At 45.3% G+C, this 15,626-nt stretch overlaps 1 protein-coding gene and 1 long non-coding RNA gene across 3 annotated transcripts in view; one reads left to right on the top strand and one right to left on the bottom strand.

Moving 5' to 3' along the window:
- The window catches only part of LOC117503795 (NLR family CARD domain-containing protein 3-like), a 554,615-nt gene that overhangs the window by 225,536 nt on the left and 313,453 nt on the right, over positions 1 to 15,626 (bottom strand). The window lies entirely within an intron of this gene.
- Positions 7,403 to 15,626, top strand: part of LOC117503810 — an 18,611-nt gene continuing 10,387 nt past the window's right edge. Inside the window, exon 1 of the long non-coding RNA XR_004558672.1 lies at positions 7,403 to 7,413. This is a non-coding gene — a long non-coding RNA (uncharacterized LOC117503810). The remainder of the gene's footprint in view (positions 7,414 to 15,626) is intronic.

Genomic DNA, 15,626 nt, shown 5'->3' with positions numbered 1-15,626 from the left:
CACAGCATGTCTTTTTCCTGGTTCTCTCCCTCAGCCCCAACCAGTCCCAGCAGAAGACTGCCCCTCCCTGAGCCTGGTTCTGCTGGAGGTTTCTTCCTGTTAAAAGGGAGTTTTTCCTTCCCACTGTAGCCAAGTGCTTGCTCACAGGGGGTCGTTTTGACCGTTGGGGTTTTACATCATTATTGTATGGCCTTGCCTTACAATATAAAGCGCCTTGGGGCAACTGTTTGTTGTGATTTGGCGCTATATAAAAAAAAAATTGATTGATTGATTGATTTGTTTAATTTACTCAGTCATTTATTTAATTCACTAAGTTAACGAACAATATTATTCTTGGTTTATTAATTTATTGTTTCAAGTATTTATTTGCACAATTAAAGGTCAAACATCAAATCCAGGGGGTCGTCAGAGTAAATTCATCCTGTGCATATCTTTCACCACTTGATGGCAGTACAACAAACCAAGCGCTGCGTGAGGCCTCGAGACATGTATCGAAACGTTTGATGAAAAGCCTCGAGTCTTGAATGGGGCTTCATTTGCCCATCACTACAAAAAGGCACTGAGGGGTAGAAGTAAGGGGCTACGGAAGCCCAGGAGGTACGGAAGAGGCAGAGTGCAGGGAGGTAGTTTCCACAGGAAAAAAGAAATAAAATAAATCAATAATAATTAAAATACTGATGAATAAAAATAACTCAGAGAGACAAAATTCACTCAAAATACGTAAATTAAATGACAAATTACAGTAACAAATTTGGAAATTCTATTTGATAAGCTGCATTTTTTTTCTTTTCTTTTTTCCTTTTCATTTTTTTTACTCAGTTACACTAGTTTTCTTTCCTCTTCACTTGTTCCTCGTGTCATTTCCAACTACTCCACAAAATTTCATCAAAATCCGTTCAAATCTTTTGAGTTATTCGGCTGACAAACAGACAGACAAACATACAAACGCGACCGAAAACATAACCTCCTTGACGGAGGTAATAAACGGGACCTTAAAGTGCGAACTTGACTTTCACCCCGAACGACATGGACAGCGAGCGATCGCAGCTCACAGCAACTCCCATTGAAAATAATGGAGAAACAACCTGAGCATCTGACATTTTTACATAAAACAAACGCAGTAACAATGTCTAAAAACCCAGTTAATATATCCAGGAGAGTTTTAGGCACAATACGCAAAGAGTTTTATGTTGTGATGTTAATGCTGTTGTCCCTGTGCAACACTGTAAGTGCAGCTGATCAGATCGTCTCAGTGCAGTTCTTTTTTTTCCATAACTTTATTTCAACAAATGCAATAACAAACGAACAAAACAATGTGTTTATCGTTAATCTTTAAAAAATGCCCTGTGTTGCACAACTTCTCAATCTTAAAAAAAAAGTTACAAATGTAAAGAAAGTGTGAATTGAAAACGAACTATTTTGTTGAACACAGAAAAAATGTTGACACCTCCAAAAGGAACTTGAACTTTTTTTTTCTCTTTTCCCTTATGTTTTGTTCGTTTGTTATTGCATTTGCTGAATTTTTTTTGTCTGCGTCAATCCTGGAGTTTTATTTTGAAGGTCAGAATCGCGTGCCTGTGAAGGTTTTTTTTTGTTGTTTTTTTTTTTGTTTTTTTACATCATACAGGTTTAAATCATTCTCTCAACATCACTGGAAAACAGGAAACCGCTGAAATAAACTTTTGTTAAAAAAAAAAAAATAACAGCGCGCCATTTTTGTTTGGAGCCGGAAGTTGGATATCACATGATGCGTGACGTCACAGTTAACGACCGTTAGTATATAGTTCAGCGCTCCGTAAACAATCTTCCCACAAACGCTGCAGTCCTGTTGGTTGCGGTAGTGCACAATTTAAGCTGGTTGCCAACCCACATTAAACACGAAATAAGAAGAAGAAGTAGAAGTATTTTGTTTGTGTTTACTGTTGTGTAATTATGCGGTCTGCAAGTCTACGATGGGAGACTTTGGAGGCCCTCAAAAACTCGCCGAAGGGACAAATTAAGTTCGACTCACACTGGCTGGAAAGAGGCGAGGTAAGTTAATGCTAAGCTAACGTGAGCGATGATCTTTTGTGGAAGCCTATTTAACACCACTTTTTTACACTACGAATTACATCTAGCTCAGAAAATAACACTCAAAGCATTTATTTGGTGACTATTAGTGATGACGGTACAAAGAGGCCAGGGTTCGTTTTAGCAAGTAACCTTGCCAGTTTTTCTGAGAAAAAAAAAGCAAGCCGGCCACTCCAAAAAACAATTTACTCATCAATTTCGTTTCAATGGAGGCAGTACAGACAGCTGCTCAGTTCCGGAAAACTTTTTTTAAGTCCAGCCATAATGCAACTGAATATCCTTTATTGTGTATTGTTGTATTGGGTATTTGGATGTTATCTAGCTGAAAAAGTCTGGATGGTGTAGCCCTTCTACTTAAAGTGTGAAGCAACATTGTGTGGTGCAAATATTTGCCAGAAATGGATCACTTTGCCCGGTTCTGGATCATGACACTCTGTGTCACTTTGGGTTCATTCCTGGCATCTGGCTGGAGCCCTTCTAATGCAGAATGATACACACTGTGCCAGAGAATGTGTTTTGAACACAAAATGATATAAATTATACTTATCGAATGAGAATTTACTTAGTTTCAAAAGACACTGTTATACGTATTTACTAGCAAAAAATGAAGTGTGGAGGTGAGATTTCTCCCGAATTAAAAAGTAAAAGCCCCCACATTCATGCCCATTTCTGATGTTGAGATGACCCCCAAAGTACACATGACTCACAAGTACTGACATGAGACTGCTGCTTCAGTGATCTACAACCGGCAAATTTTCGCGTCAGAGATAAATGCACGCAGCAATTAAACAGCAAGACATGACACACTAACATTTTCTACCTAAGTAAGTATTTTCCCACTCTAGAACCAAAAACACAGAATAGCTAACTCACCTTTGCCATGTCTTAGAGATCATTACTTTCAAATTGCAGGAATGAGTGAGTCAGAAAACGCGTGCACACCGGAGACACCGGGATGTTTTGATTCCTCTGCTGATCAGAAGGATGGCTGGATCCGGTCGAGCTTGTGGTCATTTGTAGACTAAACATCAGTCTTTCCATTGGTACCAAGTATTGGCTTATTCGTGCTGATAACGAGAAATGGCAGCGCAAATACTACAACAGTGATCTGGAACTGGCAATGATCCGGAACTGGGCAAGTGACTGTGCTTGGAGCTTCAACCACTTGAGCAGGCAAGTTATCCTGGCGATTATCTTATCTGTGGATAAATTAATATTTCCTCAGATTGAGCCTTAGTATTGGACTTCTTCCTGGACATCTCGAATGCCTTCAGCACCATAAAGCCCCTTGTGCTCCAGGACAAACTGAACAGGATGTGAGAGAACCCCTGCCTGGTAACTTGGATCTCCAGCCACCTCACCGACAGGCCGCAGTATCTCAGTCTGAGGCACACCATGTCTGACACTGTGATCAGCAGGAGGAGTACAGGAGCCTAGTGAAGAACTTTGCTGCCTGGTGCCACACAAACCATCTACAGTTCAAAATATCAAAGTCAAAGAAGCTGGTCATTGACTTTGGGAAGTCCAGCCCAAGTCCGCAACCAGTTCTGATCAAGGGATCTGAGGTGAAGGCTGTGGATTCCTACAAGTTCCTTGGGCTGTGGCTTGACAGCAGACTGGGCTGGACAACCCACACCAACCACCTGTACAGGAAGGGACAGATCACACTGTACTTTCTGAAGAGGTTGTGGTCATTTAACATCTGCAGTAAACTCCTCTGGATGTTCTTCCAGTCTGTAGTAGCCAGTGTACACAGTGCACATCCAGGCTGGACAAATTGAACAGGCATGTTGGCTCTGTGGTTGACATGAAACTGGACTCTCTGACATTGGCAAAGAAGAGAATACTGGACATTATGGATGATGCCAATCACTTTCTGCACACCGTCATCAGCAACCAGAGCAGCCTCTTCAACCACAGACTGCTCCTTCCCAAGTGCAGGACCAACAGGCTTGGAATTCGGTTGTCCCTCAGGCCATCAGACTGTTCAACTCCTCACTTGGGGGGAGGAGGAGGAGTAACAGGAATGAAAGGAACAGTAGTAGCCAGTAAACCAGTATTTATGTCTGGTATTGTCTGGTCTGCATTTATATAGTGCTTTTCTATCAGGCTATCAAAGCCCTTTACAAATAATGCCTCACATTCAGCCCGATGTGAGGGTGCTGCCATACAAGGTGCTCACTACACACCGTGAGCAACGAGGGGATTTTCCAGTTAGGCTGGGATTTGAACCAAGGATCCTCTGGTTTCAAGCCCAGTGCTTTAATCACTAGACCATCTCCTTAATTTATATTGTGTATTTATATTAATATTTGCAAACTGTTCTTTTTTACTTTCACTTTAGATACGCTGTGTGCTGCTATACGATGCTGCTGGAACCTCAATTTCCCTGAGGGAGTCTTCCCAAGGGATCCATAAAGTTCTGTCTAATCTATCTAATCTAACAAAATGTGGGAAAAGCCAAGTGCTGTGAATATTACAGTGTATGGATTTACCTAATTAAACTCAAGCAGCCACTGTTTTATTTGTGCAGCTATCAGATTTTCAATTCCCCATAATTATTGCTCATTTCGGAATAACCTTTACAAGAAAAATAGTTCAATTGTAATTAAATCACTAACAAACCAAAGTTCAGATATGGAGTTATGTTATATCACAGAAGTCCAAAACAAGCAGTGTTTGGTATAAATTTGACCAAGAACAGGGAGTTCCTACATGACTCGGAACATACAGAATTATATGTTGAATATGAAATGTTGAACATATTTAACTAAACATCGGTGTGTGTGTGAGAGAGAGAGATTTTCTTTGAGTTTGTAATTTCTCTTTAAGGCTCGCATGCATAATATGAACTTTTCTGTGCTTCTGCAGGATATCTTGGCAGGGTACAATGAGGTTCTCAGCTTGTCCCCATTTGCTGGTGCTGTTCTGGATCGGCTTACCAACCAGTCTTTGCAGACATCATTTGTGAGCTCTGGACACTCCAGCCCTGGCTTTTCTGTGGAGAGTCCAGCCTGTCCTTCTTCACCTGCATCTACTCCTGAGGTCAACGGTAAACCCACTGTGCTTTCAGTGGCTCTGCCTTCAAAGTTTGACGCTGAGCAGGTGAGTCTCCCTTTGACTACACAATGATCTGACATTTTTGTTGTCTCATGGTGTGTGTTAGTGTGCGCAATATGTGTGTGTGCATATAATTGAATATGTTTAATTAAATTATTTGCTTTTGTGGTTTAATTTATACACGTGCAATCTCACCATGTTTTGTGTGCCAGTTACAGCTTCTGATTTCGGTGCAATGAAATATGGGATATTCCTCCATTTTTCACCCTTTATGTCACATGACTTACTTGCACTGTAAGTAGTTGGTAATCAGATTTAGAAAATCCAGCTTTGCTGATGATATTCATCCGCATATACAGTAAAACCCACCTAAACCGTCAATGTATAAACGGATACTCGCACTCACCGGACTAAAGCAAAAGTCCCAATGTTTTTCTGTGGTTTTCCATGTAATGGCCCAGTCACACAGCACTCGACGATTCCTGAACGAAGGGAAAAAGTAAAAAAAAAAGTTTCAATTCGTTGAGAAAAGGTGGACGAAAGAGCTTTTATCACCGAACAGTCTGCGAAGCAAGAGTGCAAAAGGGACGAAAGAGGAACTTAACAAAACCGAAGCTCACGATCTCAATGAAAGGCGCCTGGATATTGGATATTATATTATAATGGATATTTGCTCACATGAGACAGAACGTCCCACCCCATCACAAATGCATTTTCAGTAAAACCCCCTCGGGTTTTTAATGAAAACAGTCTGGATGTGCCCAGTCACAACAGGTACGAAATGAATTTCAGCACCGACACTTGCTGATTTGAGGAAATTGGATGCCTCTATTTTTTTCAAACTGTGCTCAGACCTGGCACCTAAACAAGGCAGGCCTTGATTCAAGGCCGGTGATTATTAACAAAATGCTGCTTGCTGACTGCACTGTAATATGGTGTTAAGGTTCATATATCCCTGGGTGTGGCAAACCAAAGACAACTGCTTTAGATCAGAGCCCTCTCTGGGGCTGCGAACCCTCCCCACAGCATGACATGCACCTGCCAAACGATGGAGACCCAACAGGGCCATGATTTGTCACTTTTACATTTTCACTCCTTCCTCTCCTGTCATATTTTATCTAATAGTTTTTGCAGTGCGCCCGCAGATTACATTTTGATCATGGATCAAATACATTTGATAATAAGACACCCACCAACGCGACAAAGAACTTTAAAAGGGTCATGCGCATGTCAACGTCATTGCATGGCCACCGAGTTGTAGAAGCATAAATCAGGCTTTACGATTTTAAGGTACCACTCCGCAGCGGACTGAGGGGGAAAAAAAGAGTGGCTCAACTACATGTAATGCTTTTAATGCACATATTGCCCAGCACTTATTTAAGGCAGGTGTTTATTTTTTCAGACAAAAATTTGACTCAGCCATTAAATGAGGCAGCTCCTAATTCAAGGTCAGGCTTTTAATCAAGGAAATACGTAACCCTGATTGGTGCTGGGGATTCCCCGTAGATTGTTCGGCCTGGTCTGTTTACTAATAAAATGGATTTTAAAGGGTAAAATGAATAGTAACAGGTCTCTACAGAGTACATCAGCATGCCACACACTGAGCCTCATGTATCAATGTTGCGCACTTGTGGTGTAAATTTACGGTGTAAACTTGAAATACACCAAAGTCACCGTGACATGTATCAAGCAGGCAGCGCTGTAGCCACGGATCGTGCTCCATAACAATCCCGCAAAGGCGGGATTTGTATTGATTATTATGTAGTATAATCAGGAAAGTGTTATTTATGTAACATATGCATTGATTTGTAGAATGAATGAATGAATGAAAACTGTTTATTTCGAACATTTGATACAACAATAATGGCACTGATCATCTTCATTTTTATGTGGATTCCAGCACTGGTTCATTTTGGTGTATAATTTACGCCACCTCTCAACCTGGTGTATATTTTCAGCGCAGCGTACGCCAACGACCAAATTGATAAATGCCAAGTAGCGCAGCCGTTTTGGCGTACACCCCATATACGCTCAAATATCGCCGTACGCACGTTGATACATGAGGCCCAATGTCACCAACAGTTAATCAGAGAAATTGAGTAGTGCCGTCTGTGGTTGCAAGAGACGGAGATAGCAGCTTGTCATGCATGTAAACAGTGCCATCTTGTGGTCATAGTTTACAGTACTGTATTGTTTATTTATTTATTTATTTATTTAATATAGTGCATCCGGAAAGTATTCACAGTGCTGCACTTTGTCCACATTTTGTTATGTTACACCCTTGTTCTGAAATGGAGTAAACTCATGGGGATAGTCGTGTGAATACTTTGTAAATACTTTCCAGGTGCACTGTACAAGTTGCTTTGGAATATGTTGTAGGACCTCCCAAACTCATTAAAAACAGACAAAACAAACAAACAGCCAAAAAAAAAAACAACCCAGTGATTTGTAGTCAAGATGTCACCATGAAAGAGAGTCATGTCTGTACTTTTGACACCATATTATCTTTTAATTTAGATATTAAAGGTTACTAAAAAGCCTTTTTCCAGTTTGGAAAAATTCCAGAGATTGTTCCCATATTGGTTCAGTAGCTTTTGCTTAAGCATGATTTCATTTTATCCAAGTTTCATATGGCTATTAAATTTTCTAATTTTTTGTTTTTTCCATTTATTTTTGGCTGTTTATTCGGATTGTAGTGGCAGCTGACTAAACAGCTCATCCTACACTTCCCTATTCACGGCCAAGTCCTGTAACTCTTCCCGAGGGATCCTGAGGCATTCCCAAGCCAGATGGGAAATATAATCTCTCCAGCGTACCTTGGGTTTCCCCAGGGCCTCCTCCCTGTTGGATGTGCTTGGCAGGTGTCTCTAGGGAGATCACTTGGAAGCATCCTCACTAGATGCCTGAACCACCTCACCTGGCTAGTTTCAATGCGAAGCAGCAACAGCTCTACTTGGAGTCCCTCCCAGATAGTCAAGCTTCTCACTCTGTCGAGGAGTGTAAACCCAGATACCTGACAGAGGACTCTTACTTCCACCACTCTTATTTCCTTACTCTTACTTCCGCCGCTTGTTTCCGTGACCGTTATTCTTTCAGTCATTACCCAAAATTCATGACTGTAGGTCAGGACAGGAATGTAATTTGACTGATAAAACGAGAGTGTCACCTTCTGGGCTCAGCTCCTTCTTCACCACAATGGTCTGGTACAGCTTCCCTAAAACATCAGGCGCCGCCCCAATCTGTCTGTCGATCTCATGCTCAAACTTATCCCCATTTGTGATCAAAACCCCGAGATACTTAAACTCCTCCAATTGGGGCAGTAACTCTCTCCTCACCCGCAGTGGGCAATCCACCCTTTTCTTCCAGAGGACCATGGTCTCAGTTGTTTCACACTTGGCATCAAATCTGAACATTTCAATAATGCTCTATTTATTTAGTTTACTTTGACATGCTTGTCTGTTGACAGTCATGTTAATTTACAGTTGTATGCAAACGTTTGGGCACCCTTGATAATTTTCACGATTTTTCTTTATAAATCATTGGTTGTCTGGATCAGAAATTTCAGTTAAATATGTCATATAGTAGACGAACAGACTGACATTTGAGAAGTGAAATGAAGTTTGTAGTATTTATAGAAAGTGTGCAATAATTATTTAAACAAAATTAGGCAGGTGCATAAATTAATTGATTTGAATACATTTAGCACTAATTATTGGAAGACAAAATTGGCTTGATAAGCACTATTAAGTGCGCCATGAGCGGCTCCGTCCCGACGCGCGAATTCCTCTGCACGTCTTTCATTACAAAATCTCCTGTAACAGTGGAATGTGCCGCAAAAGTGCTGATGTCCACATTTTCTGCGATTTCTCTGGTAGTCACACGACGTGCCAGATCAACACAGCCTTCACTTTGGAACTGATCTGGTCGTTTCAGCCTGTCGATGGCCGCTCGGAGCGCGGCGCGCCCTCTGCCGGTGTGGGCCGTCTTTAATCCGGTTGTAATGGTCCTTAATCTGTGTTGAAAGTGAGCTTGAAGTTGGAGGTTCATCTTGGAAACTCCGGCCAAATCACCTACGTTGACGTCACCATGAGCAGTCGGTGTAAATAATCAATGAAGAGCTATTGAACTAATTATGATAATACAATGCAGGTTATGTCTTAAGACTGAGGTCACAATGTCACTGATGTTGACTGTTGCTCTTGTTTACAATTTGTATCTTGGAATTGTCAACCGGGAAATAGTGACATTTCTGTTTGTCTGGATTCCTGTTCCTGTTAGCTAAAAACACTCTGTATGTTCTGTCAGTCTGGTGTAGTATCGTTGCCCTCATCCAGTCACCACTGGTTACTCAGCGGTTTGATGACTGCTCATGAATGCTGCCAGTTAATCAGTTTGGTCTTCATCCTTGTTGCTGTCAGATCCTGAACCTGCGCCAGCGGCAGGCGGAGCTGGAGCGCCAGCGGCAGGCGGAGCTGGAGCGCCAGCGGCAGGCGGAGCTGGAGCGCCAGCGGCAGGCGGAGCGGCAGGCGGAGCTGGAGCGCCAGCGGCAGGCGGAGCTGGAGCGCCAGCGGCAGGCGGAGCTGGAGCGCCAGCGGCAGGCGGAGCGGCAGCGGCAGCGGCAGGCGGAGCTGGAGCGGCAGGCGGAGCTGGAGCTGGAGCGGCAGGCGGAGCTGGAGCGGCAGGCGGAGCTGGAGCGGCAGGCGGAGCTGGAGCGGCAGGCGGAGCTGGAGCTGGAGCGGCAGGCGGAGCTGGAGCTGGAGCGGCAGGCGGAGCTGGAGCTGGAGCGGCAGGCGGAGCTGGAGCGGCAGGAGCTGGAGCGCCAGCGGCAGGAGCGGCAGGCGGAGCTGGAGCGCCAGCGGCAGGAGCGGCAGGCGGAGCTGGAGCGCCAGCGGCAGGAGCGGCAGGCGGAGCTGGAGCGCCAGCGGCAGGAGCGGCAGGCGGAGCTGGAGCGCCAGCGGCAGGAGCGGCAGGCGGAGCTGGAGCGCCAGGCGGAGCTGGAGCGCCAGGCGGAGCTGGAGCGCCAGGCGGAGCTGGAGCGCCAGGCGGAGCTGGAGTGCCAGGCGGAGCTGGAGCGCCAGTGGCAGGCGGAGCTTCAGCGCCAGTGGCAGGCGGAGCTTCAGCGCCAGTGGCAGGCGGAGCTTCAGCGCCAGGCGGAGCTGGAGCGCCAGGCGGAGCTTCAGCGCCAGTGCCAGGCGGAGCTGGAGCGCCAGGCGGAGCTTCAGCGCCAGTGGCAGGCGGAGCTGGAGCGCCAGGCGGAGCTTCAGCGCCAGTGGCAGGCGGAGCTGGAGCGCCAGGCGGAGCTTCAGCGCCAGTGGCAGGCGGAGCTGGAGCGCCAGGCGGAGCTTCAGCGCCAGTGGCAGGCGGAGCTTGAGCGCCAGGCGGAGCGCCAGCGGCAGGCGGAGCTGGAGCGCCAGGCGGAGCTTCAACGCCAGTGGCAGGCGGAGCTGGAGCGCCAGGCGGAGCTTCAGCGCCAGTGCCAGGCGGAGCTTCAGCGCCAGCGCCAGGCGGAGCTTCAGCGCCAGGCGGAGCTTCAGCGCCAGGCGGAGCTGGAGCGCCAGGCGGAGCTGGAGCGCCAGGCGGAGCTTCAGCGCCAGTGGCAGGCGGAGCTGGAGCGCCAGGCGGAGCTTCAGCGGCAGGCGGAGCTGGAGCGCCAGGCGGAGCTTCAGCGGCAGGCGGAGCTGGAGCTTCAGCGGCAGGCGGAGCTGGAGCTTCAGCGGCAGGCGGAGCTGGAGCTTCAGCGGCAGGCGGAGCTGGAGCGCCAGCGGCAGGCGGAGCTGGAGCGCCAGCGGCAGGCGGAGCTGGAGCGGCAGGCGGAGCTGCAGCGGCAGGCGGAGCTGCAGCGGCAGGCGGAGGGCAGGGAGAGACTACGGAACCTCAACACTATCCAGGAGGAGATCTTGCAGCTCAACCAGCAGCTGCAGCTGTCCACCCAGACTATTACCTTCATCCCGCCAACCTGTCTCAGTACATACAGCACCCGTGGGAACCAGCTCTGCTCACAGGTGTCAGAGGTTGTGAGAAAAACATCACAGTTCAGTTATGGAGTTTGTTTATATTTGATATTTCTTGCTCTGAAAGGGGGGGGGGGGGGGTCACTCGAAGGAATACCCTTGTGACTGTGAGGTCTGCATTTTTTAGTTTATTTATTTTTACTTTATTTTTGTTACTTTAACTGTCTGACATCCACAGCATCATCTTCTTTTTGGCTCCTCCCCTGGTGGGGACACCACAGCAGATCATCAGTCTCCATCTCACCTGGTCCTCTGCATCTTCCTCTGTCACACCAACCGCCCCATGCCCTCCACCCGGCAAGTCCATAAACCTTCTATTTAGCCTCAGTCTTGTCATCTTGCCTGGTGGCTCCATCCTCAGCATCCTTCTCCCTGTGTACCCTGTAAACCTGTTCATCCTCATCACTCCCAAAGCAAATCACAGCATCATCAGCTCCGCCTCCTGTCTTGTTGTTAGCACTGTCTTGTACACTTTCCCCTTCACGCTTGCAAATGTCCTTCTATCACAAATCAGTCCTGCCTTTTGTCCACCCACTCCACCCTGCCTGCACTTCATGCCTGTATCACACTCTCCACTTCTTTGCATAGTTCACCCTCCAAGTATTCCAACTCATCTACTTTCAGCAGTGCTCCACTGTGCTCCTCTTACCATTTATTGCTTGAATAGTTTGCTTAAATTCAGCTCAGGTGTAGAACATTGTTCAGTTTGAGTCTGTCTTTCTGGGACATATTCAATGAAACTATTATATGCAGATTGTAGCTTGAACAAAAAATTATATATATATATATATATATATATACCCACACACTGAGGAAAATAAGTATTTGAACACACTGCAATTTCCTCCTCCATACAGATCTTCTCTAGATCTTTCAGGTTTTCAAAGATTTTCTGTTGAGTTCAGGTCTGGAGACTGGCCAGGCCACTCCAGGACCTTGAAATGCTTCTTACGGAGCCCCTCCTTAGTTGCCCTGGCTGTGTGTTTGGGGTCATTTCATGCTGGAAGACCCAGCCGTGACCCATCTTCAATGCTCTTACTGAAGGAAGGAGGTTGTTTGCCAAAATCTCGCAATACATGACCCCATCCATCCTCCCTTCAATACGGTGCAGTCGTTCTGTCCCCTTTGCAGAAGAGCACCCCCAGAGTATGATGTTTCCACCCCCATGCTTCATGGTTGGGATGGTTTTCTTGGGGTTGTTCTCATCCTCTAATCAGAGGTGGGACAAAGTCGTCATGAATAGTCAAGTCTCAAGTCAGCATATTTGTAATAGTGCATCCCAAAATCCTAGGTTTCCCCCTTTTGCATTGTTTTTGTTTTCAAAAATGTGCATCATGTTCTTTGTGTCAAAACACAAACAAGAACTAGGATTTAGATGTGAGTAAGACTTCTCTCTTCTTCCAGGGAGATTTTCCTTGCATGGAGGACATGAATGTGGCGGATCGAACCCTTCACGAAATGAGGGATCTCCTCCAGCTGTTGCACAGAGAGGCCTCTGAGGTGCAGGAGAAAAAGAAAAAGGAGCAGGAGGAGGAAGAGGAGCTACAAAAGCAGGCAGCGATTCAGGCCCAGCAGCTGGCCGAGAAGACGGCCGCACAGTTGGCCAGGGAGAAAGCTGAGAGAAAAGGTGAGATTCAGACAGTGGAAGCAATCAGGAAAATTAAATACTTGTGTTAGCTCACTGTGTGGGACCATGGTATAAGCACATTAAACAACGAGAAGCCGTGCATTATACGGTTTGAATGCACAACACCGATACTTGACATTGTATTTTTCAGATTTATTCCTGCATGTTACTTTTGTATTGGTAAACATTTGACGCATGGTTTCTGCCACCAGGGCTGAAGTCCAACGCAGATGATGCTACACTGACGTGGTACAACCAGCTTCAGGAATCGGCAAGTCAGTGCGCTCAGTCCTTCAGTCTGCTCTCATCTTCTAAAGATACCCAGGTTGGTTTGTGCTTTTGCTTGTGAACTTCTATAATGCAGTCTTTGGTTAGTATTAAGAAATTGCCTATGTATGTGAAAATCAGTCCCCCTGTGTTTTGAATGCTACTGGGGTTTAAGTGTTTTGGTGGGGTCAAACAAAAATCATGAACTTCTCAGATTTCTTCTGCAATCCGCAAAAGTTGAAGTTCTTGGAAACTATTTCATACTAGAATTTTTAAATGTGCTTTAAAGAGTTCTAGTCTCTTCCTGCTGAGCTTGTAATTATGAGATGATCATGCATTTTAATGCAAGCTAAAGGAGTTCAGATGGTTGCTCTTTGTCTACTGTTATATTAGTTATTACTGGCCTTCAGCCTAAAACTGCGCAATAGAAAAATATAGAAAATTTGCCAGATTTCTCACTTGTCTGCTACTTTTGAATGTGAACTTTATGTAATTTTTAGAGAATTAAATTCATATGTAAAAGTGATCCCATGGTGGGTGATAATGGCAACAAAGGATTTATTTATTTATTGTGCTACAGAACATTTATTTTGTGCCACAATGGTGACATGTTAGACAAGTAAGAAAAAAACCTGCTGTTGAAGTGATTCTTATGTGAAACAGCAGCTGACGACTTGATTTATTTCTGAGTTGGTTTTTGTGCAGACTGTTTTGATTTCTCTTCCCTGCATTCAGATCAAGAAGCTGAGGATGGACCTTAAGAAAGCAGCCACCAAGCCTATTAATCAGATCTCCAGCGTCTCTGGGTCCCAGCTTCGAGAAATCTTCGACAAGTTGGACAAGCTGCTCTCCGGACGACCGGTGGTGACTGGGGGGAGGTCCGTCTCCACCTCTGATCATCCACAGGGCCTGGACTTTGTTTATTATAGAATGGCAGAGATGCTTGTGGTGAGTCATCTTACTTGTGTCTAATATATAAAGTAACAAAAGAGTTGGTTTCAAAAAGCAGATAGCACAATAATAAGAAATGGTGGTCAGGTAAAATTCCCAAAATACCTTTTACATTTTTAAATTGAGTCTTTAATATTAAAGGTAAATTCTTTCCCCCTCTTTGTTACAACCACTATTTTCATGTCCCTTTAATTTACAAAATTACCCTGATACTAGAGCTCTTGCCATAATTCTATTGCGCCTGCATTAGTGGTAACTGTCCACCAGGTGGAGTTATTGCTCCATTTCAAAAACCTGGAGCAGGCTGCTGTGCATCACGACAATGAACCTGCACTGTATATCCTTTTCCTGCTTTGTGAGCATCAAGTGTAAACTGATGCACTGTCTGACTCGGGCACAGACAGCGCATGCGTGAGCGGGGTGCTTGCGAGCGTTTGAAGCTACATAGGAGTCTAACGCTTTTGGACTTTTGCACTATATATTTTGGGATTTTTAATCCTTGTTGCGCTCTGCTTTTTTGAATGCAAGTCACTGACGAACAACTGGGACCAAAGAAAGTGGCTGAGGATATCGATGACATCAAACGATCTCTGGAGTTTTTGTCGGAAGAGGTTTCTGCTGTCAGGCTGCAGCAGAAAACCATTCTGGACTTGGTCGAGGAGGTGAAGGTGCTGAAACTCCAGAATGATGAAAAGGATAAGCACATATGCGATTACATCAGACATGCTTGAACCCTCGTGCGCATGCGTGAGTTTTGTCACGCCTGTCGGTGACGTCATTCGCCTGTGGGCAGGCTTTGAATGAGGGAGTGGTACAGCCCTCCGGCTATTTTTTCATTGTTCAGGAATGGCGCTTTCCTTTATCAAAATTTTTTTCTGGACCTATGACGCACATCCGAGTGGACACCATTCAAGAAATTCAGCTGGTTTTCGGTGAAAAGTTTAACGGCTGATCAGAGATTATGGAGTGTTACTCTCGCTTTAAGGACTGCCCACAGCGCCGGTCGACGCGGCGCGTTCCGAGGTCCCGTCGTCTGGGTGTTTTGAGCTGAAAACATTCACATTTCAGACTGTTGATCCAGGACGTCATGAGATAACAGAGGATTTTCAGAAGAGGTCGGGATCAGCATTTTATCCGGACATTCCACTGGTTAAAGGAGATTTTGTATGAAAGACGTGCGGACAGATTGGCTTGTCGGCGCACAGCCGCTCATGGCGACGTGCCACAGGAAAAAACACCTCTGTGTTGATAAACCATCTGTAAAATTCAGGCGGCTTTTGATGGATTTCAGCAAGTGAGTATCTGAGAAATTGTTTAACAGCTGGGCATGTTCCAGCTTGTCCTGTAAGACTCGAAACACCCAGACGATGGGGCCTCGGAGCGCGCCGCGCCGACCGTCTCCATGGGCAGTCCTTAAAGCGACAGTAACACTCCAAAATCTCTCATCAGCCATTAAAATTTTCACCGTAAACCAGCTGAATTTCTCGAATGGTGTCCACTCAGTTGTGCCTTACAGTTTTTGAAAAAAAATTTGATCAAGCAAAGCAGCAGTCTCTGAGCCATTCTAAAAAATGAAAAAATCGACGAGAGGGTGGACCACTACTCACTCAAAGCCTGCCCACAGGCGAATGACCGTAACC

The sequence above is a fragment of the Thalassophryne amazonica genome, chromosome 22 (assembly GCF_902500255.1).
Source record: "Thalassophryne amazonica chromosome 22, fThaAma1.1, whole genome shotgun sequence".
Classification (NCBI taxonomy): Eukaryota; Metazoa; Chordata; class Actinopteri; order Batrachoidiformes; family Batrachoididae; genus Thalassophryne; species Thalassophryne amazonica.
This window is presented reverse-complemented; position numbering and strand designations above follow the sequence as displayed.